At 45.2% G+C, this 23,918-nt stretch overlaps 1 protein-coding gene across 3 annotated transcripts in view; it reads left to right on the top strand.

The window, feature by feature from the left end:
- SOCS6 (suppressor of cytokine signaling 6) overlaps positions 1–23,918 on the top strand; it is a 1,023,578-nt gene that overhangs the window by 108,328 nt on the left and 891,332 nt on the right. For all 3 annotated transcript variants that reach the window (XR_010836697.1, XR_010836699.1, XR_010836698.1), the window contains 2 exons: positions 1,448–1,554; positions 1,799–1,856. The gene's annotated coding sequence lies outside the window, so the exon portion shown is untranslated. The remainder of the gene's footprint in view (positions 1–1,447; positions 1,555–1,798; positions 1,857–23,918) is intronic.

The following is a 23,918-nucleotide window of genomic DNA, read 5'->3' as shown; positions in this document are numbered from 1 at the left end:
AACAGAGGACTCTGGGAATGACGTTAGGAGGCCAGTGCACGCCCCTAAATTGTGGTCCAGCTAGAATTCAAGCATTTCTGCCAGACCCATGGGAGCAGCCTTTTTGAAGGGCAGTTCCAGAAAATAAGGGAGAAGAGACGTGAGTCAGACTTGGTGTGATAGAGACACCCCAGATCTGTAGACGAGAGAATTTCCAGTGCAGCTGCCAGCCGTCCCTTACCCCCGTCCTCATCCATTAATCTCGGGTCCTCTCCTGCCCTCTCCACGCACACCCTCCACCAGGTGAGGGGCTCACGTCTGGGGACCAAAAGCAGAAAGGCTGATTTTACAGATCTGGGCGTGGCATTGGGGACATAAGGAAGCACTCTGGGGAACCGACCTGGAAGTGTGACCTAGAGGGTGCGTGTGTGCGCGTGTGTGCGTGCGTGTGCGTGCGTGCGCGTGTGTGCGTGCGTGTGCGTGTGTGCGCGTGTGTGCGCATGCGCGCGCTCACGGCGTCATTGGACGGCACAGCACATCGCAGCGTGTGTGCGCCGAGGGCCCAGCATGCTGACATCTCAGTGACGCTGGTGAGATCTCACTCAGCCAGGCAGTGACTCTGGCGCAGGGGAGGACTCGACACGCCGGGCACTGGCACTCTGGGATTCGTACATGGCATCGCTGCCATGCACCGATGGCATCAAGGAGCTTCCTATAACACCATGCATAGGAAGGGAGCCAGAGCTGAGGAAGTCACCACGCTGGCAGCTCGGGGATCTGTTCTTGATTACCTGCGAGACAGACGCCTTCTGGAGATTTGCAATCTTGAGAGAGACCGATCCTGCAGTAACCAGCGGCTGGACAAGCAGAGAAATAGCTCCTGTGCTGCTGCTGTAAAAAACCCAAATGAAATCCACAGTGAACCTACATAATCCACATGTGGGTTAATTGGCAGATTATTTGCATTTCTTACCTTGCTAACTTATAAGGATTATTTTTTTAAATCTCAATTTAAATATATACATTAAAATAAATTTTGATTGCCACAATCATACTCTAACCTGATATTCATCAAAGCAATGCAGAGATTCTGAAGCTGGGGTGCATATCAGAATCACCTAGAAAGCTGTAAAAATACATATGCCTAGATTCCATCCTGAGAAAGTCAGATTTCAAGATTTGGGATGAAACCAACATAGCTATAGTTTAAAAAAAATTTTTAAGGAGATTTTAGGATTCATTTCCTTGTTGAGTACTAACAAACAATGTAATCCTGTTACATAATATAAAATGTATAATTATAAATGTATGCTACTTTTACTCTACTTAGATAAAGCCTATAGTTATGATAAAATGTAACAGGTAAATCATAAAAGGAAATCATAACTGATTATATAACACTGTCTTGTATTGCCGTTTTTATCTTTTCAAAGCCCTTTACAACCATTATCCTGATTTGTTCCTACAGCAGTCGCAAAAGAGAGGTGTGAAAAGTCTTTGGGCTGTTCCTTGGAAAAGAGACAACGATGGGGACAAGGTAGCGACACGGGGAGAGTCTTACCGGAACGGATCCAGGTGAGTGCGTGTCCCGGGCCTAAATGTGCGGATCTGAACATACTTCGGGTGTTTAGCAGAGATTGCCCAGTAACTACCTGTCTGTTTGTGCTAAATTCTTTTGCAGGAGAATTATAGCCGTTATAGTTAACTGCTTTTTTAGCATTATGCTCTGTAATTTAAAAATATTTCCCAAACCCCTACACCTGTAGCCTCTTGCGGTCTCCGCCTGGCGTCTAACGTCTTTGGAAATCTATTCCCTTAGGATTCTACTCAGAAGAGCGGCTGGTCCAGTTCTGCCAGATGGCAACCAACTTGTCCAGGTAATCTCCATTTTCATTAGAAAGTCCAGAACTAATTTAGGATAAAGCTTTGCCCATTTAGTGTACGTTAGTCCTTGTTCTTTTAAGATCATTTAGATGTATCCACAGGCCCATAATTTTTCCTGTTAGTTGTCTGGCTGACATAGATACTCTCATCACAGTTCTTGAGTGTTACTGAAAATGTTCCCATAGAGTAGAAATTAAGTTTGACTATAATTGATAGATTTGTGGATGAACATTTTTGGATTCAACATATTCATTTCCCATGAATATTTCTAAGAGAAAAAAAATCAACAGAGACTTTGAACGATGGATATCAAATCAGAATTGCAAGGGCATAATCATCTTTTTTAAATTTTAAAAGCATTTGGCTGAATATAGTTTTGCTTCCATTGGCATTAAAAAGTCATGGCACTCAACTGGTATTATTTTATGTACATAAATCAAAACAATCAACGAAATATGATTACTTGCTACTTCTTTGCATAATCAGTGAAAATTTAATAACTCTACTTTTAAGAGGAAAGGTTAGTATTTCTTTGTAGAAACAATAAAATTAAGTTGCAGCTGTAGAGGCATAAGCATACAGTTAAGAGAGATACTACCCCCTGCCCCCCGCATCTGGTCCCCGATAAGACCTGCTGATTCTCCCTCCAAATGTCTAGAACCTGTTTCCTTCCCTCCATCTTCTCAGACATCGTCTTCCTGGACTACCACCCAAATTCCTAACCACATCTGGGTCTCCCGACTTCCACTCTTGCTGAATCCCCACCCCACCCGTTTATACAACAGACAAATGATTTTTTTCCCCTGTAAATGCAAATTGGATCATGACTTGTCTCATTCACTGGTTTCCCATTGCACTTGGGATACATCTGAACTTCTTCAGACCCAGGATTTGCTTTCCTTCTCACTCACTGTGGACTGGCCACGCTGGCTTTGGCGTCTGTGACCCAAAATGCTGACTCACAACTCTTGGCCTGCATAGTCTTCGGGTGCTCACTTAAATGTCACTTCCCCCTAGAGGTCTTGTCTGGCCGCTCTGCTCTTTTCTTTCTGAGCCTTTATCGCTATGGGTAATTGTATTTTCACACATTTGTCTGCTCATTTAAAACACAGCTCCATGAGGGGTGGGATCTCTCTGTTTTTGTCCAGAGCAGTGCGTGAATGAATACCCAGATGTTTCAGATAAGCGTGGAACTTGGGCAATATGGATGAATCAGAATTACGCGACACATCCGCAAACTGGCCCCAGTCATCCCAATGGGATTTCCCCAACAAATTCATTGTAACGTTTTGTCCCTGTGTTCGAGGTGGTCTCTATTCTTCTTCACTCTTGCATTACTTTGTTCAACTCTCCTAATCTTAGAATGAAGATAGTGCAAATGTTTCTGCCAATACTAATCTCTGCGTTTATTGTCTGCAGTAGAGCATTTATTTTTTTATTTTTTTATTTCTACCAAGAGATGTTATGAGCGTGTGCCTGACCTCTTCAGTTACAGAGTAATTAAAGACAGGGTTTTTTTCCTTTTCCTTGGCACTGAGCTCTGGGTGAGATTGAACATATATATCTATATACCTATAGATACATATCTGAGGGGATGCATGGATTTTTTTATACATATATTTCTCCCCTCCCTTAATTTCTCTTATTGCTTTTGAATGAGGAGGATCCAAGCTAATTTTTGCATGAAACATATATTTTTAACAAGTTGATTTTTTTTAACATGCTGTGACCATCTGTCAGTCAGTAAGTCTGAAAATCAGATATATTGAAATTAACATTCTTTTAGAAGAAAATGTCATTTCTCGTAAGACCTTTATACCCCCAAAGGGACTTGGGGTAATTTTGTTTCGAAGCAACACTGACCTCCTGTGGCCAGGGAGTCTTATTAAACAGTTTTTCTTTTCTTTTTTTTTTTTTTCTTCTTCTTTTTTCTTCCTTTTTAAACCAAGTTTACCTTTCTTTACCAAGTTTTCCTTCTAATAATTTCTCTGTCATGGAAATTTTTATTTTCAAGCCACAACATTTATTTTAACTTAACCCTGATGGTATGGTCAATCTATAATGCTCGCTCACCAAGGCAACAGTGAAGAAGAGACCCTCTTCTGTCACTTGTGGAGCAGGTGCGGGGCTGTAGAGCCTCAAAGTGCAGGAGGTGTGGTATTTGGAGTCTGGTCGCTCTAGCTATGTGGTTATTTCTCCCATTTACTGCACTTTTGTCCTATTCCTTCCATTCAATAAATGGGTCAGTCTTATTTATCTCATGAAAACCTTGGAGTCAGCTCTTCTTTAGCTAAAGTTCATTATTCTCATGCCTCATCAATTTGCTTTTCAAAGTACCTTGTGTCTGAGTCTCTTCCTCACTTGCATTTTCACCACCTTTATCTTCAGCTTCCTTGAAGATGACAGTAGCCCCCTGAGCGCCTTCTCTGGATTTTTCACTCCCTTATTTTTTTTAAAAAAAAATTGAGGCATAATCAACATACAACGTTATATTAATTTCAGGTGGACATCATGATTCACTATTTGTATACATTGTGAAATGATCATCACAACGTCTACTTAACAATCCATCACCATCTACAGAATTTTTTTTCTTGTGATGAGAACTTTTAAGAATCAGTCTCTTAGTGACGGTCACATATGCATTACAGTATTATTAACTCTAGACACCATGCCGTCCAGCACGTCCCTAGGACGTTTATTTATAGCGGGAAGTTCCCTTCACTCATTTCATCCATCCCCAGCCCCTGCCTCTGGCACCCACTGCTGTGTCCTCTGTTCCTCCTCTTTCGCTGCCCATTCTTCGCTCAGCCTCCACTCCTTGGAAGAGCTACTCCACGTGTTGTCTGAGGACCAGCCGTTCCTTCTGGGTCTGTGATAACGTCAGGCTGCAGCCAAGAGTAAGAATTTCAAAACGTTCACGATCATTTGACAGAGTAATTTTGTGTATATTTGAATCTGATAACAAAAAAGTGGGTTTGGGGGGGTAGTCATTGCCTTTTTTTATTCCATGTTCTAGACATCTTTTTTTTTTTTTTTTTTTTTTGCGGTACGCGGGCCTCTCACTGCTGTGGCCTCTCCCGTTGCGGAGCACAGGCTCCGGACGCGCAGGCTCAGCGGCCATGGCTCACGGGCCCAGCCGCTCCGCGGCACGTGGGATCCTCCCGGACCGGGGCACGAACCCGCGTCCCCTGCATTGGCAGGCGGACTCTCAACCGCTGCGCCACCGGGGAAACCCTTTTGTTGTATTTTATTGTCTTTTATAGCAGCCCTTCTTAGGCTGGAAATAAACCAGCCCTTCGCTACACGAGGTTCGCGGAACACTGTTCTAGTCTAGCCCACTGAACTAATCCTTCTTCGTCATCCTTTTTTAAGGGTTATTTCCTTACGCAAAGATTTCCATACACTTATTTCACAGTGTATCACTTCTAAACTGTCCCTAGGATTTCTAGTGAATTTTAACTTCGGTGTCAGGAGGAAGCTGTCCAATCTTCTTCTCAAGTCGGTCCCTGGGCTCTCAGGGACCTCTGTGCAGACGCTCCTTCAGTTCCGTTCTTTCTTTGCTTATATTCCTGAGCTGCCCACACCTTGGATCTAACCTAGCATCCCCTTCTTTCTCTGTGACCCGTCCAAATGGGACCATTGGTTCCAGGTCCCCTACATGTTTACTTCCTGATTAGAGTTTCCTGTTGTCTCAAACCTTAGTCATCTTCCTAGCCAGTCAGTTCCCATGGCAACCACCATTAACGACAGTCAGTTCCCATGGCAACCACCGTAACGACAGGTCTTCCATCTTTGGAGGGCCTCTTTGAGCAGGTGTTGCTCTCTGCACCTGTGCTTTCTGTGCAGAATCTCCTGTGATCCTCAAACTAGCCCTGCAGGGTAGCTGCTGTCTTCATTGCATGGGTGAGGAAACTGAGAAACAAGGTGTAAAGTCTCATTCCCGAGGTCGCAGAGGTGGTCAGAGGTGGAGCGTGCATAACACCAAGTCTAAATTGGGTTTTGACCTCTGTATTATGAACCCTTGTTTAGAGAGGGCCACGGAAACTGGTGCGGAACGGATGTGCACCCATGTCGGGTTGTATCAGCTTCCTTGGGCTGCTGTAACAAATCATGACAACCCGGGTGGCTCAAACAACAGGTTTATCGTCTCAGAGTGTCGGAGGCGACAAGTCTGAAGTCGAGGTGTTGGAAGGCTCCTGGAGACTGCAGGAGGGTCAGCTCCATGCCTCTGGGTCTCCCAGCTTCACGTACCAGTAGTTGCCAGCAAGCCTTGCGTTCCTTGGCTTGTAGCTGCATCACTCTGATGTCCATCTTCATGTCCACACGACCCTCTCTTCTCTGCCATTGCTCCCTGTCCTTTCTCTTGTAAGGACACCAGTCACTGGATTTAGGACGACCTCCTCTCAAGACCCTTAACTTCATTACAAGTACAAAGACCCAATTTCCAAATAAGGGCACACTCACAGGTGCCCGGATTTGGGGACATGAACACCTCTTTTTGGAGAACACGATTCAACCCACTACAGGGTTTGTCTCACTACACAACACACATTCTTTCCATGCCATGCTGCCTTGTGTCCACTGCTGTCATATTTGATGACATGCTCTCCAGACTTGCAGCTGTACGTTTCACAAGGCTTGGTTTTATTTCAACTATTGGTGCTTCAGGACCATGCTTTATACACTCTCTGCTGCCCCTCGGTGCCTCTCACAGAGCAGAATGTAAGAAAGTGCTCAGGAGGGAACGGCTGGAATCAGAATGGATGTAAGAGCTGTTCTTGGAATTTACATCACAGCCACAGAAAGGTAATTGACATCTATGGACAAAGCCATTCTTGGGTGTAAGCACATGAGTGGTATCCCTACACACAAACGAGGAAGCGTGCTGGAAGTTCTGGGGCAGGAACCCATACTTATTGAGCTTCTACTACATGCTTGGCCTTGTCACCCATTTTACTTTATTATTATTTGATTCATACTCAGTCCAGTAAAGTTCACAGCAGTAGGGGGGAAAAAAAAATGAAGTAGGTAAATTGCAGTTGATTTGGGGATAGTAGGTTAAGGCTAACAAGACTGAAGAAAACAATTTTTTGTGGCTCATTTTGAAAATATTTCTTGAAAAATAATCAAATCAAGGTATCACAGGTCATATCAATCAAATAAATGCTTTTATTAAAAAGACAAAACTCTGGGACTTCCCTCGTGGTGCAGTGGTTAAGAATCCACCTGCCGATGCAGGGGACACGGGTTTGAGCCCTGGTCCAGGAAGATCCCACATGCCAAGGGGCAACTAAGCCCTCAAGCCACAACTACTGAGCCTGCATGCCACAACTACTGAAGCCCATGTGCCTAGAGCCCGTGCTCCACAACAAGAGAAGCCACCGCAGTGAGAAGCCCGCTCACCGCAATGAAGAGTAGCCCCCACTCGCTGCAACTAGAGAAAGCCCGCGTGCAGCAACGAAGACCCAACGCAGCCAAAAATAAACAAATAAATTTATATATGAAAAAAAAAAGACAAAACCTTAGCACTGTGAGAGAAGCTTCGCTTTTGTATTGTCACTCCTGGGAAAGCTTTAAAGCTAAATCATAATGAGGCTTATAACTTTTAGTCCTCAAGTTTCAGCGATTCTTTCTTTGGTGACTTCACTTCAGGGCAAGGTAGGAATAGTGGAATTAATTCTGAACACAACGAAGCCTGACTCAGACTTTCAGAACTCGATTTGCAGTCTAAACCTCCGGTTTTTGTTTGTGTGCTTTTGTTTTTCACTTAGCCCTTGAGAATGTGATGGTAAGAGACAGCACTTTGAGCTGAAATGATGTGCAGTGTAATTGGAGCCTGGCTGGTGCAGGCCAGGGGTCCCCATGAAAGACTCCCCCCCGCCCCCCGATCGCGCAGGATACTCAGCTTTCCAGCTGTTTTTAAAGTGGATTGTTCCCCAAAGAGAAGGAAGAGTAAATATATCTCAAGTGTAATGCTCTGTTGAAAAGAAGCAAAGACTGCCTGTTTTTAAATGACTAAGTCTGTGATGAGAAAATACGGGAAGGGAAGGCCTGGTATTCCCTTCGGTTTGCCTGTTTTTATGCGTGATGCTCTATTTCTGGATACATGTTCTTGAACATATCCTATTTTAAAATCCCTCGCCTCCTTTGTGAATTGTCCAATTTCATCCTGATATCCATCCCAGTAGGGTGGAAATGGGAAGAATGTTTCCTTGTATTATCTGCGTGGCCACGATAGGGCTCTTGTTGGTTTACCAACACCTCCCCCTTGTGGCGTTTCTATGCATCTCATCATTCTAAGTAGTTTAAAAATCTCAAGGACAAGATGAGGCTAAATTTGACTTAGAAACAATATTTTACTTAGGTTTTTCAAGTTGTTGATTTAATTACTCTTCTCTCCTGCTGTATCTGTTGGTTCTGCCTGTCTAAGGCGGGGGAACTGGTCTTCGTTATTAAATTTAGGGAGGGAGTCTGTGGCTTGGAGTGGACTGGGCCTCAGGTTCACGTAGGGTTCGAACACACGTTATTCACAGTGACCACTAAGTCAGTGGCAACAGTGGGTGCCAAACCCTTGCACCCGACTTGTTTTTCAACATTTGAGTAATTTAATTCTAAAATACACTTTTTCAAGACTGAAGTATTTTTAATTGTGGTTATTCTTATTGCAAGGTATAGTATTCCTTTTATCTTTATTTGAACTCAGACTTTTTCACCAACTACTAAAATGCATATCTTGTGCAATACCTTATAAGCTCACACCCCACTTAAATTCTGTGTGAAATTATTTGGAAATTAAGTTGATTGTATGAGAAATTCATATATGAGCGGTATAGACTCAGCAAATGACGGCTACCCTAGGCTTTACATCTCTTTTTAAAAAGAAGAACCCTCCATGTTTTAAGTCAGGGCAATAAAGATCAGAATTAACCCATTTTACATGAGAGGAACATCTGGTTTTGAGCTTTGCTCTAACTCCTGGTATTTTGGTGTTCTCATGACACTGACATTAAAAATGCTGCCTGGGCTTCCCTGGTGGCGTAGTGGTTGGGAGTCCGCCTGCCGATGCAGGGGACGCGGGTTCGTGCCCCGGTCCGGGAGGATCCCACGTGCCGCGGAGCGGCTGGGCCCGTGAGCCGTGGCCGCTGAGCCTGCGCGTCCGGAGCCTGTGCTCCGCAACGGGGGAGGCCACGACAGTGAGAGGCCCGCGTACCGCAAAAAAAAAAAAAAAAAAAAAAAAAAATGCTGCCTGACAACTTCTTCCTTTTGGTCGTCATCTTACTTTCCTATCACTATGCCCACGTTTCTATCTGTCTGTCAAGCTTTTGCCTTATTTGAATAATATAGATTAGGCGGTCATTCAGAGATCATTTAAAATATAGTTTTGCCTAGACTATAGTACATATTTTACCCAGTGACTGCTTAGCTCTAGAAAAATCAGATCTAGGGCAATTAATTTAGAGGCCCAGGAATAATCTGTGTGTGTGTGTGTGTGTGTGCGCGTGTGTGTGTGAGCTAGCATGCTTATGTGTATTTAAAAATCATGTTGGGTTTACATGTGTTTTGAATGTATATTCTGAGAAACAATAGAATTTCTTCTAGAAGCAGTAGGTATCGGGTTCCTTAAACTTCTATCGTCAGTTTCTTCCTCATCTGGGCCATAGTTTTTTAAGTGATAAGTTTTTAAGATTTTAAAGATACTTCAGCTTGTATTATCTAGCTCTAGTTACTCTAAGAAGTGCTTTGGATTTGCCCTGTTGTTTTAGTATAATTAGCTGTAACACCTACCGTAACCTCTGTCTTTCATAGAACATTTAATATACTATCTGTGACCTTCTGACTTTTGAACTAGAAGATTTTGCATCCCTGATTTATAGGCTGTGATGACTGTATTCTTTTATGAAGAAAAATCTTTGAAAGAGATTTCTAGAACTTTATGAAACTTTGGGTCTTCTAACTAGTATAAGCTTTGCTTGCTTGCTTATTTATTTATTTAAATTGTGGTGAAAGTCACATAACATAAAAATTACCATCGAAACCATTTTTAAGTGTATTCACATTTTTGTGCAACAGATGGCTAGGACTTTTTCATCTTTTATAAAACTGAAACTATACACACAACTCTCTCCCTTCCCCAACCCCCCATGTCGGGGCTTCATTCTTTATGGACCTCACAGACTGTGAGGTCCAGGCATGGAGGAGTAGGGCAGTGACTCAATAAGGCAGCTGCTGGGAGAAAGGAGGGGATCAGGTGATGCTAAAAAAAACCAATTTACATTATAATCAGCCTCTGGCATCCAACTACTCTCCATGGAAAGCAAATTCATCTTATCCTACTGGTTAATATATCTTAACTATTTTTATGAGCTCTCCTTCCCTTATTGTCCCTCAATTTTGCTGATTTTTAAATAATCCAATTTCACATATGAGGGAAGAATCCACAGTGTGATTTGTGCTGGACAGCTTTGATTTTTTTCAAAAACTTAAATCCAATATTTAAAAGCACTTTCTAAGAAGTCTTTAAAAATATGAAATACATGGAATCCTGAGGCCTGATGAAAAGAACTTAGGTTTTTTTAACTACTGAGAAGAGAAACAGTCACAGGGACAGTGTCTCTTTTTTGTCCGTATGCCTTTGTGAATGATGGGAGGCTGCTCCTTCCATGTTGATAATCCACTGGCCAGTTCTCTTTCTTCTCTTCCTTGAATATGGCTGAATGTATAGCAGCAGCCAATAAATATTTGTTAAGTGATGAAATAAATAAATAGAAAGGACAAGCTATACGAGAGCAGAGAAGTGCTATGGAGAAAGAAATAGGAATCTGCTCTTGCTTTGGGTACATATCCAGGACCAGGAACCGCCATGTCTCCTTCCTCACCCCACTTTCAAACCATAACCCTAAGCAATATATGCTCATATGCCACTGAAGACATGGCACTAGAGAGAGAAATAGAAGGAAGACTGCATCTGGAGAGGAGCAACTCTAAGAGTTGGGTGGAGGGACTTCCCTGGCGGTCCAGTGGTTAAGACTCTGTGCTTCCACTGCAGGGGACACGGGTTCGACCCCTGGCTGGGGAACTAAGATCCCGCAAGTTGCTTGGCTTGGACAAAAAATTTAAAAAAAAAAACAAAGAAAAATGAGTTGGGTGGAAACAGCAACGGGAGGGAAGTTAAGTCATGCTAGTAACTTCCAGAAACAGTGGGCATGGGAGGGGCAGAGGTAGGAAGTTGGTCATGGAGGGAGAGGTGATAAGAAAGCAAGAAACAGATTGGCTTTTATTGGTCTAAGAACTAGAATGATTGAATAAATGCACAGAGCCACATGAAAAACAGGCTGCTTCATATTGCTAATTTAAAAAGAAGAGTAAATGACTTCATTCAAAAAAAGTGCTTTAAATATAGACAAAATTCCAGCGAATTGAATGGAGCTTTTTTCCTTCTCATTGTGAAAGGTCACAGTGGTTGTAATTCCAATGTCCAATTACCAAGCACCGTCAGCACAGCAAAGTGGAATCAACTGAATTTCAATCTCAGGCATTTGCCTCACCTTTAACTAGCTTTGGTATGACTCACTGCAATTTTCTCATCAAAAAGCTAATTTTGGGAGCAAAATGTCAAGAAAAGATGAAAAAGAAGAGCGTGGTTTTTCAGAGGCTGGGATTTTTCTTTTCTTTTTTTTTTTTTTTTTGCATTTGGGCTTCACTTCTAAGCTACTTGTCAAGTCAGTCACCCACAGAAGCCTGTCTGATGTTTTCACTGTGCTCTGAGGAAAGAGAAAAGATAGAAAGACAAGCATATTTGTTCGTTCCCTAATCTCAAATGTAGGGTAACATTCTGTTCCAGACGATCCCTAAATTTTGACCTGACGATTCTTCAAAGAAAATGTTCATTTGCATGAGCAGACTTGACATAATGAACATGGAGTCTGGTGGCTCCTGACCCAGTTGTCCTGTAAGAAAAGAAATCCTCTTGGTAAGTGAAATCTAGGGAAAGAGGGGAAAAAATAGATTTTCATCCTCTGGCCTGGTATTTCTGCTTTTTTGCTACAAAAGAGGAACAATATGTTTAGTCCTCTGAATGATCATAACGAAACCATCAGCAAATTCTGTGATCAGGCCATACGAACAGGTGTCCAGTGCAGGGCGATTTCCCAGAGGCTCTTGGTCTAAGCGTCCTGGTGTTTCAGGAACACTCACATCCTGGAACACACTCTGTAGGTCCAGCTAGATCCCTCCTGTCACAATCTTGGAAAATCTTATCTTATTGAATCAACACGAAAATTACAGAATGGTAATCCAATTACCTTTTTATTCTTTTGTTTGTTTGTTTGTTTCTGCGGTACGCGGGCCTCTCACTGTCGTGGCCTCTCCCGTTGCGGAGCACAGGCTCCGGACGCGCAGGCGCAGCGGCCACGGCTCACGGGCCCAGCCGCTCCACGGCACGTGGGATCCTCCCGGACCGGGGCACGAACCCGTGTCCCCTACATCGGCAGGCGGACTCTCAACCCCTGCGCCACCAGGGAAGCCCTACCTTTTTATTCTTGAAAAGCCAGACTTCTTATCCAGAAGCCAAAGGCCTTATCTGTCTTCTGAGACTTTAACCATATTTGCTGTCCTGTTTGACCCTATATTTAAAGGCTGCCCTGGCCTGTGAGCAAAGATATGAGCTGGGATCACAGTTATTTTTTTTTACCGTGTTATTTCAAGAAATTATTTTTGTATTTACGACTGATCTAGTCTACAGATGAACCAGAGGATGGCAGTTTAAAAAAAAAAAAAATCCAAACGTTCCATCTTTTTTTTCCCAGTCTAGACAGTCATTATCAGCTGGTATTCAGAGTGCAAAATAGTAACAAATCCAGAGGGATGTAAAAGGAGGCGGGGCGGGGCTTCCCTCCCCCAGTGCGGTGGCTGCAGCCAGGCCAGGGCTGGGGTTGGTGGGCGGCAGCTGACTGCTCACTTTGGGCCCGGCGCCCTCTGAGAACAAGCTCTCAGGCAGGAGGGCTCCTCACAAGGTGTGTGTGTTGCTGAAAGGGGCAAGGGCTGTGTCCCACCCCAGGCCACTGGCATCTCCACGGCTTGGGGTAGGGGTGTCAGGCAGCTGTAGTTTGCTAAGCCAACTCCTCTCCAAACCCAGGTATCTTTCTCCCGCCTTAGTTCTCCTCCGCCCAGTGATTAGCCAGGTTGGACTACCAGGCCCTGTTGGTGACCCCATCTGACCCAAAGTGAGTACTTGCCATAAGGTATCATATTCTAGCCATGGTGTGGGCTGCAGGCCCCTCGGAGATGCTGGGATCACCGCGGGCTGGTCCTTGCCAAAAAAAAAAAAACCAAAGAAAAAAAACCAAACAAGTGAAAAAACCCTTTTTAAGCCACAGAAATCAACCCAAGAGGATGACTGCCCCAAATACGCTTTGTCTCCTGAAGGCAACTGACCCCCGAGACAAACAGCCCCTGCACCCCACAATCATTCTGGTCCGTCTGCCAAGACCCCTAGCTTGGCCTTGCTCCCACTGGGGCCGTTCGGTGGAAGGCCTACCCCTGCAGCGGTGCCGGGCCGTCGGACCCCGGCTGCCTGTCTCTGGTCGTGTCCTGCACACGCTCCCGGAGGCCTCACCCCACGCGGGGGGGCCCAGTCCCTACCGGCCAGGGCCCGAGTCAGTTACAAGCCCATCCGTCGGGATGGACGGAGCGGGCCCAGGCCGGCAGGGGCTGCACGGGAGTCACCGAGGCCTCGAGAGCGGCCCCCGAGGCACACGGAGCTTTCCAGACCGGTGCAGAGGACTCCAGGCTGGCTCAGCGGGTGCCCCTGCACCCCAGGCCCGGGGAGGCGGGGAAGAAGCGGCGCCAGAAGCCCGCGCCATGAGGGACGGGACCCGAGGGGGGCCTGGGGCTGTGCGTGGCGACGATGCGGTGCTCCGGCCTCGGCGCCGTCCGGGCCAGGCTCTGGCCTGTCCCCGCTGGGCGGACACCCCGGCCGGACGTGGGTGCGCCCTGGCCCCGGAGCCGCGGGGGGTCCGGCGGTCAGGAGGGAGCCGCACGGACCTCGAACCGCGCTTGAGTCGCAGACTGAGAGGCAGCCTCGGCTCCCGGCGTCTCCCGGGGTCTCCCGGGGTCGCGCTCACTGTCCGCAGCTGCTGCCGGTTCGCCTCCTTGAGCATCGGGGCCGGATCCTGGCCCAGGCGGCAGCGCCTCCTGCGCAGGTCCACGCGCGCTCCGTGCTCAAAGCATTTGAGACATCCTCGAGTGGTGTGACTTCTCTGGCAAAGGCGATCTCAAGCCCGGGAAGTGGCCAGCGGAGCTCGTGTTGATCTCTCTTCTTGGAAAACCCCCGTCCTTCATAATTCAAAAAGAGTCATGTAGCCCAATGTTCATTGCGGCTCTATTTACAGCCAGGGCACGCAAGCAACCTAAGTGTCCATCGACAGACGAATGGATAAAGAGGATGTGGCACATACGTACAATGGAATATTACTCAGCCATAAAAAGAAACGAAGCTGAGTTATTATTTGTAGTGAGGTGGATGGACCTGGAGTCTGTCATACAGAGTGAAGTAAGTCAGAAAGAGAAAAAGAAATACCGTATGCTAACTCATAATATGGAATCTAAAAAAAAAAATGATTATGAAGAACCTAGGGGCAGGTCAGGAATAAAGACGCAGACGCAGAGAATGGACCCGAGGACACGGGGAGGGGGAAGGGGAAGCTGGAACGAAGTGCGAGAGTGGCATGGACATATAGACACTACCAGATGTAAAATAGATAGCTAGTGGGAAGCTGCCGCGTAGCACAGGGAGATCAGCTCGGTGCTTTGTGACCACCTAGAGGGGTGGGATAGGGAGGGCGGGAGGGAGACACACGAGGGAGGGGATATGGGAATATAGGTATACGTAGAGGTGATTCACTTTGTTGTACAGCAGAAACTAACACAGCGTTGAAAAGCAATTATACTCCAATAAAGAGGTTAAAATAAAAAAAGCAACCCGGTTCTTGTCTCAGGTAGGCATGTGCGCGTGGGAGAGGTGTGGGCAGGAGCGTGCCAGGGTATCTCGCCCTCCTGAGTTTCTCCGGGTGTGTAAGGCAATGACAGGATGAGGGATACAGCCATAGCTCTCGATTCATTCTGTTTATCTGTGTAAAAATACAAATTTGAAGTCCATGGACTATTTTATTCTTTTGAGGAAAAGAGACATGTCTATCCTTTTTGGAGAATATTTTAGGCCACGCAACAAGGCTGAATGTTACAGAATCCAGCCTTTTGTGAAGAGATCAGACTTATGCTTTTTTTCCAAAAAAAAAAAACCTTTGCAAGCTTCATATACTAATTGCTCAGACATTTTCATACAGGATTAGGGCTGTTTCATTTTGGAATGGAAAATGATATACACCCTTCCCCAATCGTTTCCCTGAACCTTCATCATAACATATTATTTACGACATGGGTGGGAAATGAATCCATCCTCTTTCAGAAAGTTCAGAATGTTTTAGGATAAAGTGTCAAGGATGGAGCTATTCCTTTTGGAAGAAAATCTGGAAGAATATTAAGAATTTAGCCAATTCTTTTCCCTGAATTCGTTTTTCATAAATTCAAGTAGAATTAGAATTATAAAAGTATGGGTAATATACCAAATGAATTAAAAATCAAACAAAACATTGGGAAAGTATTTGACACAAATTTAATAGCTGAAGCGTGAATTTTCTCAAAATGGAAGAACTCACAAACGTTGGAATTTTGCTTTAATCTTGCTTTTAGTTCTTTGTAAAATAGTAAATCACATGGTTGGATCCAGTAGTCGATTTTTTTTCCCCCAGTATCAGATGTTGTTTTACACGATTAAACTCAGATGAACTGAGACCTGGAGGGCTTTATTTACCATCACCGGGTTAGTCAGTGGCCATTTAGAGCGACCCCAAAAGCGTGGCTACGTGGTGTCATTTCCATCTGAGCTTTGTAACTCTGCCTGCACCCAACTGCAAGGGATACTTTTCTGTGTCCACTTGGCTGGGCGAAGGGATGCCCAGAAAGATAGCTGGCAAAACATGATTTCTAGGGGTGTCTGTGAGGGGGTCTCCGGGAGAGATGAGCATTTGAATCAGTGGACTGGGTAATGCAGATGGGCACCGTCCAGCCTTTAAGGGCCTGAACAGAGCGCAAAGGCGAGGAAGGGTGAATTCACACTCTCTGCTTGAGCTGGGACGTCCATCTCCTTCTGCTCTTGGACCTCAGTGCTCCTGGTCCTCGGGCCCTTGGAGTCGGGCCTGAGTTACATGGTGGGCTTTCCTGGGTCTCCAGCTTACAGACAGCAGGTCGTGGGACCTCTTGGCCTCTGTAGCCGCATGAGCCACTGCCCGTAAGAACTCTCCTCTTGCATCTATCTGTTCAGCTCTGTTGGGTCTCTTTCTCTGACGAATTCATTGCCAGCCCTCTCCTTCTCATGGTCCTGTCATCATCCCTTATGCGAATCAGGACGCTCACCTTGCCCCTTCTTTTACAGCGACAGTGACGCCGAATGGCAGTGTAAGAGGGTCTGTGTGAATGAATTTATGAGGCCGGGACGACTGGAAAATATCAGAATGCCGGCTGTGGGTACTGGCTAGATATGAGAAAGGGGGGGGGAACGATTGAAAAAATTGAGAACATGGAAAAGAAATGCGGGAGTTCATAACTTGGACCATACCCAGGCCTCGTACTATTGACTTAAGTGACAAGTCATGTGTAAAGTGTAAAATTTCTCAGGAAGGAAAAAGCCAGAGATAATCATTTTTGTTTGTTCTCGGAAGAGTCAAAAATGTGACCGAATGAGGCAGATTAATTACAATATTTTTCAACCCAACTCTTAATTGAAAATGACGGCTCCTTGCTATGGTAGGGTGAGCTATCCATTTAATAAATTGCAGGATTAGGGCAGCTTGCTTTCAGTGTCGTATATTCCTAGTTAACAAATTAGGAGATTCTGAACATATTAACACTTGAACTCTATCCTCATGAATCTTCAGATAGTTGCCAAGTGTTACTAAGGACTTACAAATGAATAAAGAATTCTCAGCTTGTTGTCTTGGAAAATTTTATTTGAATGAATGAATAGACACAGCTCAGGATGTCTATTATCAGCATACAGACACTGCCAAGTTCTTTTCTTGAAAATGCCGTCATTTACAAGAGTTTAATACTTTAATTTGAAAATTCCATGTTAAATCTTCATCTACATTAATAACTCACCAGATCTATTAGCACTAGCAAGGCCATGAGGAGATGCAGCAAGTAACAGTTGCAAGATTTTTCTTCTTTTCATTCTTTGGGAAAACTTTATGAAAAATACATTAAAAATGTAATACATCCGTGCGGCACTTTTTAGTAACCCCCTGTTTGTATTAAATTACATCACTTAATCCTTATGACAGCACCGTATGTTTTGGAGGGCAAGAGTTTATACCGTTTTACAAGTGAGGAAATGTGGATTCAAAAGCTTGAATGACCTGATTCAGGGCATACAGGCAGTTAAGTGAAAATTCAGGGTCTGACATCAAGGTTTTTATAGATCCTGGTTCAGCATCCTCTCCATAACACTATGGTGATGCTTTTCCACTTTTAACCATAAACTCTATTTATTTCTTTTTACAAAATACTCATAGTGTTGGAATGCCCATCGCTGCTGGGGGTATATGTCGCTGCTTATATTTGGACCATAGACCTTGTGAAACAATAAACCAGGTGCATTATTTTGTTATCCCTCTCTGTGCTCCAGGCAGTAATAAATCACTGTGGATTAGTAGTAATGCTGATCTTACCTGGGATGTTTTTTTACAGTATTGTGAGTCCGTGAAGAAACTGAAATGGTAAAAAAAAAAAAAAAAAAAAAAAAAAAAAAAAAAAAAAAGTTACAGGCCGGTAAGGTTTTCTTTCAACTGCAAGGCTGCTGTAAACATTGCACGTTGCTTTCCGGTGCTTCCCTTTCCTAGGGATGAGCAATTTACATGCGTTCCGTTTTTGTAGAAGTGACTGCTTCCCTTCGAAAACAGCCCAGTCTTTTTATGTTAGCGCTCAGTTTGGGGACTGGTGTTAATTCTTTCGCTGGCAGCTCGCCAAGACAGAAGGAAAACAAAGGCTCCCTGGCCCGAAGGTGTAGGGCAGGGTCTGCAGCATCTGGATCTGGCCAAGCCTCATGCTAGGCAAGGCCAAGTTTACCTTCTAATCGCACCGTAAACTAACATAAGATGAGCCAAAGGAATTAGCGCTCTCCCAAGGCCTTAAAATTGTTACGTGACACACAGTCTGGATCTTGGGCGTTCTGCTCTGTTGGTACTTTAGCTAAACGAAGTTGAGTTGCGGGCAGCATCCGTGCACTCTGTGACTTGGCCTGAGGCAGGGCGTCCCCTCTTTATTCTTTTCTGATGTGACTCATCAGGTAGGGGAAGAAACGCTTTGCCTCTGTCCTCCTAGCGTTGATAACTGGGTCTTTGGAATAAACGAACAGCGGGCAGATGACCATGAGAAAAGGTACCGAAATTATTCATGTTTAATATTAAATACGTGGGGAAAGCACAGGGGGAAAAAAAAAGTGAATATCCAAAAAAGCATTGCGATTTGAGAGTATATATATATACCGTCTATTATGGGAAGGAAAGGGGGCCGTTTAGTGACTCAGGGGAGAGTAAATGATTTTTAGGCGGGATAAATGGGCTCGTTCTTGCCGGGAGGGAATTTCTGACAACCGAGTTCCTCTTGGGGTTCTGTTTTTAGGCAGAGGAGGGGAGTTCAGAGAAAGCCTCGCCCGGCACTGGCGGTTTTTCAAGTGCCTTCGGCTCAGAATAATCAATATACCTGAGGGGCATGTTTTGGGGTGGCGTGTCCTGAACACTCACGACAGAGACACGCACATTCTTTGCACTCAGGTCGGCCTCCTGGGATGCTCAGGGGAAAGTCGTGTCTTCGGATGGGGCAGCTCAGACACAGGTGCGACTGGAGGGGAAGAGACGCTGTTGGCAAATTGGTTCTTAAAATATTTTCAGCAGGGCTTCCCTGGTGGCGCAGTGGTTGCGAGTCCACCGGCCGATGAAGGGGACGCGGGTTCGTGTCCCGGTCCGGGAAGATCCCACGTGCCGCGGAGCGGCTGGGCCCGTGAGCCGTGGCCGCTGAGCCTGCGCGTCCGGAGCCTGTGCTCCGCAACGGGAGAGGCCACAACTGTGAGAGGCCCGCATATCACAAAAAAAAAATATTTTCAGGAACTGATGTTATACCAGCACGTAGGACTCGTTCCTGATGCCGGGTGTTAGGAGAGGCTAGAACGTATTTTAGAGGAACCTGTTTCCTGATACTGATAATTGTTTCCTGATACTACTTTTAGTGGGGTTCGTATCTTAAGAACTCTTTTTATTTTCCCGATTATAAACTGAATATATGCTTCTTATAGAGTACTTGAAAAATACAGATCAGTATAACAAAGAAAACAAAAATCACCCATTAATTCCACCCAAAAAATGTTCGCTGTTAATGTTTTGGAAGTATTGTGTTTATTACTTTTGAAACACATACGCATATGTAATATAATATTTCAGACGTACCACATACAGAGATTTTAGATTTTGCTTCTTATTGAGCAACTTCACTGAGATATGATGTATATATACTGTCGTATCCACCCATTGTAAATGTACAACACAATTAAAAGTAAGTGTCTAAACTTGTGCAACCATCACAGCTGCTCACGTGCAGTTAATCCTTTTCCCCACAACCACTCAGTCCAGGCAACCGCGGACGTGCTTTCAGTCTTTACAAATTTGCCTTTTCTGGACATTTCAGGTAAATGGACTCACACAATATATAGCCTTTCGTGTCTGGCTTCATGCATTTAGCGTACATTTGTGTTGTAGCGTGTCGTAGCAGGTATCAATAGCTCGTTCATTTTAATCGCAGAATAATAATCCGTGGTATGAATCTGCCACTTTTTGTTTTTCCATATTCACCTGCTTTCGGGTATTATGAATATTGTTGCCACGAAGACTCACGCACATGGTTTCATTTCTATTGGGTAAAATCCTAGAAGTTGAACTGTTGGGTTGTACAGCACATTTATGTTTAGCTTTTTAAGAAATTGCCAGACTGTTTTCCAAACTGGCTGTGCCATGTCACGTCCCCAACGGCGACGTGTGAGGGTTCAAGTTTGTGCATATCCTTGCTGACACTTGTCATCGTCTATCTTATTTTTCTTTTCTTTTTTCTTTTTTTTTTTTTTTTTTTGCGTTATGCGGGCCTCTCACTGTTGTGGCCTCTCCCGCTGCAGAGCACAGGCTCCGGACGCGCAGGCTCAGCGGCCATGGCTCACGGGCCCAGCCGCTCCGCGGCATGTGGGATCTTCCCGGACCGGGGCACGAACCCGTGTCTCCTGCATCGGCAGGCGGACGCTCAACCACTGCGCCACCAGGGAAGCCCTCGTCTATCGTACTGACAGTAGCCATCCTCGAGTGTACTGGTTCTCACTGGGGTTTTAATTTGGATTTCCTTAGTGACTAGTACGTGCAGCAGCTTTTCATGTGCTCACTAACCGTTGGTGTAGCTTCCACACCGAGATGTTTGTTCATATCTTTTGCCCATTTGAAAAAGTGAATTGTCTCCTTACTATTGAGTTATGAGTTCTTTATTCTGAATGCAGTTCCTATTATCAGGTATATGATTTGCAAGAGTTTTTCCCCAGTTTGTGGCTTGGCTTTTCATTTTTTTTACTGTGAAAGTTTTTAACTTTGATGAAGTACCATTTATTAATTTTTTCCCTTATGGGTTATGCTTTTGATGCTGTATTTGAGAGTTTTTTGCCCACCCCAGGGTCACTACAATTATCTCTTTTGTTTTCTTGTAGAAGTTTGACAGTTTTACCTCTTATAGTTAGATGTGTGATGCAGCTTGAATTGATTTTTATGTATGGTGTATGATAAGGGTTTCAGTTTTTTGGTTTTTTTGTGTGTGGCTATTGAGTTGTCCCAGCACCATTTGTTGAAACGCCTGGGCATATTTGTCAAAATTCGATTGACCATGAACGTAAAGGTTTATTTGGGGACTTTCAGTTCTGTTCCATGGATCTGTGTGCCTGTCCTTCTGCCAGGACCACCCTGTCTTCTTTACTTGTTTACTTGTCCTGCCGGCGCTACAGTCACCGTGGAATTGGGTAGTGTAAGTCCTCCGCCCGTGCTGTTCTTTTTCAGAATTGTTTTGGCTGTTTTAGGTCCTTTGCATTGTAAGAATATACACTTAGGATCAGCTTGTGAGTTTCTACCACAAAGCCCGCTTTGATTTTGATAGGGATTTCATTGCATTTATGTATTTATTTTAGCAGAGCATTTTCCCATGCTTTTATAATTCTGATACTTCTGGCTGGGACAGTTACGGAGGCCTTTCTGGGGGGAAGACGGGAGTTGGGCTAGATTACCTTTCAGTTTCCCTTTTCATCTCCGAATTCACTCCATTTGTGCTACATGTATTTGCAAGAGATCTGTGGGTCTTCACAACGGAGAAACTGGTGACTGTGAACTTGTCCGTTGTTAGGATCTTACAGAGCTCTCCCTGGCAGGTCCTAGGGTCACCTGGAGGAGAATGGGTGGCCGAGGCCGTCCTGGAGGCTGGCGGTCATGTTGATGTGTCCTTCAGTACCGGGGTTGATCCCTCCTTAACGCCACCAGCAGTGTACGTTACCAAAAATAACTCTCAAGATGACGCAGAGATGTGCCATATTGCTCGGCGGGCCAGGCGGGCGGCAACTGCTGTCAGGAAGGCATCTGCCGGAAGTGGGGGGAAAAGAGCATCCCTGACATTTCCTGACATCCAGATGTGTGGGAGGCGCCGCCCGGCCCAGCGCTGGTGGGACCCACACACACGCCACACGGGAACGGCGCTCTGGCTTCTCCCCGATCAAATGGTCAGTCCTCATCGCTGATGTTATAAGGTTAGAGGCAGTGACCTCGGGAGAGTTTACACTCCATTTAATTTCTATTGTTTCATGACATGGGAATTGTTTCCTGCGGTCAATAAAGCAGTGGGCATCCTGGTGTATAATGGATGTGGATAGACTATTACTGTTTGTTATAGCCGTTTAACCGCAGGGCAGTCTTATCAGTGGGGATTTCAGAACCACGGGACTCTTCCAGCCTCAGGGCTAATGCTTCATCCGAGTCAGCGTTAACGCTGTTACATATAACAGGTTAGGACTGCTTCAGAGGGAGAGGAAAGTCCACGGTCCCTGAGGTTTAAAACATACCAGAAAGGAAAGGAGCTGAGAGAACCAAGAGCTGAGCGATCAGGAAGTTCAGGGGAGCCGCGTCTGAGATGTAAGCCAGGCACTCAAATGTTGCAGGACGCAGTGGCCCGGCCAGCCTAGAAGGTAGAAGAGACATTACCGAAGGAACCAGCCGAGTCGCAGAGGAGGAACACAATGAATGAGGCGAAAAGCATCATCGGTTTAGGGTGGAGAAGTGATCGATCACCCCCGCGTGTTATCAGACACATACAGACCATCCTAGATCCCTGCAATCCCCAATTACGTATCCAAATTGAGCGCAAGTCCGAGCGAAGCTTATACGAAAGAGCAGGTTATAAAAGGGATCATAGCTTGGCTTCGGAAGGCCAAGAAAACGTCCTCATTATACTGGTGTGGTCTGATCTGAAAGTGATGCTGCATTCTGGATCATGGGCCAATTGATGCAGAGATGTCGGGGAGAAGGTGAGAGTCCCAGGCCGCCGTGAATATAGGAAACGGGGAACAAGAAACCTGTCTCAGAGGTGACATGTGGCATCGAATAATACTGTGGGAAAAGAAGTTTTGTAGTGGGAACAGACTGCAGGGGTGTGTGTGTGTGTGTGTGTGTGTGTGAGAGAGAGAGAGACAGAGAGACAGAGAGACAGAGAGACAGAAGGAGACAGAGAGATACAGAGAGGGAGAGAGACAGAGAGAGAGACAGACAGAGAGGGAGACAGAGAGAGAGATGGAGAGAGACAGAGAGAGAGAGGGAGAGAGAGATAGAGACAGAGACAGAGATGGAGACAGAGAGACAGAGAGAGAGGGGGAGAGAGACAGAGAGAGACAGAGAGAGAGTGGGAGAGAGACAGAGACAGAGACAGAGAGGGAGAGATGGAGAGAGAGAGGGAGAGAGAGACAGAGATATAGACAGAGAGAGACAGAGAGAGAGATGGAGAGAGACAGAGAGATACAGAGACAGAGACAGACAGACAGAGACAGACAGAGAGAGGGACAGACAGAGAGAGAGGGAGAGACAGAGAGACAGAGAGAGAGAGGGAGAGAGAGACAGAGACAGACAGACAAAGAGGGAGAGACAGAGAGACAGAGAGAGAGAGACAGAGACAGAGAGACAGAGACAGAGAGACAGAGAGAGAGAGGGGGGGAGGGGTCTCCAGTTATTCTCTGTGCTTATATCTAAGTCAGGTAGCGCGGGTTCTCCTTGCTGTACTTTTTGCTTCTTCCATAGCACGTATCACCTTCAAGTATGTTATTATTTACTTATTTATTATGTTTGTTGTCTGTCTCTTCCCCATTCGAATGCAGAGGGCAGGAGTCCTGCTTTGTTTTATTCAGTGATGTATCCCAAGCACCCAGAACAGTGCCTGGCGCATGGCCCCCAATACGTAATTGATTGAATGAATAAAGACCCAAAAGGGAAGAAAAGGAGTATTCTTAGCCAAATAGAGAAGTAGAGAGTTACCACTTCTTACTGCGGGAAGGAAGATGGTGGCACAGAAGGAGAGTGGAAGCTGTCCCAGATCTCTGCTCAATCTGGGTCTCGCCTGCTTCAGTCCAGAGAGAAGCATCTCCCTCCACAGTGGGTTTTAACGGTTCAACTGCAACAGCTCAGACAGGGCACAAGTCATGTGCAACCCCATAATTTGCTGAGCAGTCCTCTGCTGTGTGTTTCAGAAGTAATCTACCCATCCATTAAAATATGTTGCCAATACCCAGTCACAGTGTGAATTTGAAACAGTATTTGTCCTTATTTTCAAACCACTCCATTTTAAAGAAGTTCAGTTTGCCAGGTCTGTATTTAAAATCTACAGGC

Source organism: Kogia breviceps, chromosome 15, assembly GCF_026419965.1.
Source record: "Kogia breviceps isolate mKogBre1 chromosome 15, mKogBre1 haplotype 1, whole genome shotgun sequence".
NCBI classification, from domain to species: Eukaryota; Metazoa; Chordata; class Mammalia; order Artiodactyla; family Physeteridae; genus Kogia; species Kogia breviceps.
Note: the sequence above shows the minus strand (reverse complement) of the source record. Positions and strands in the feature narration are given on the sequence as shown.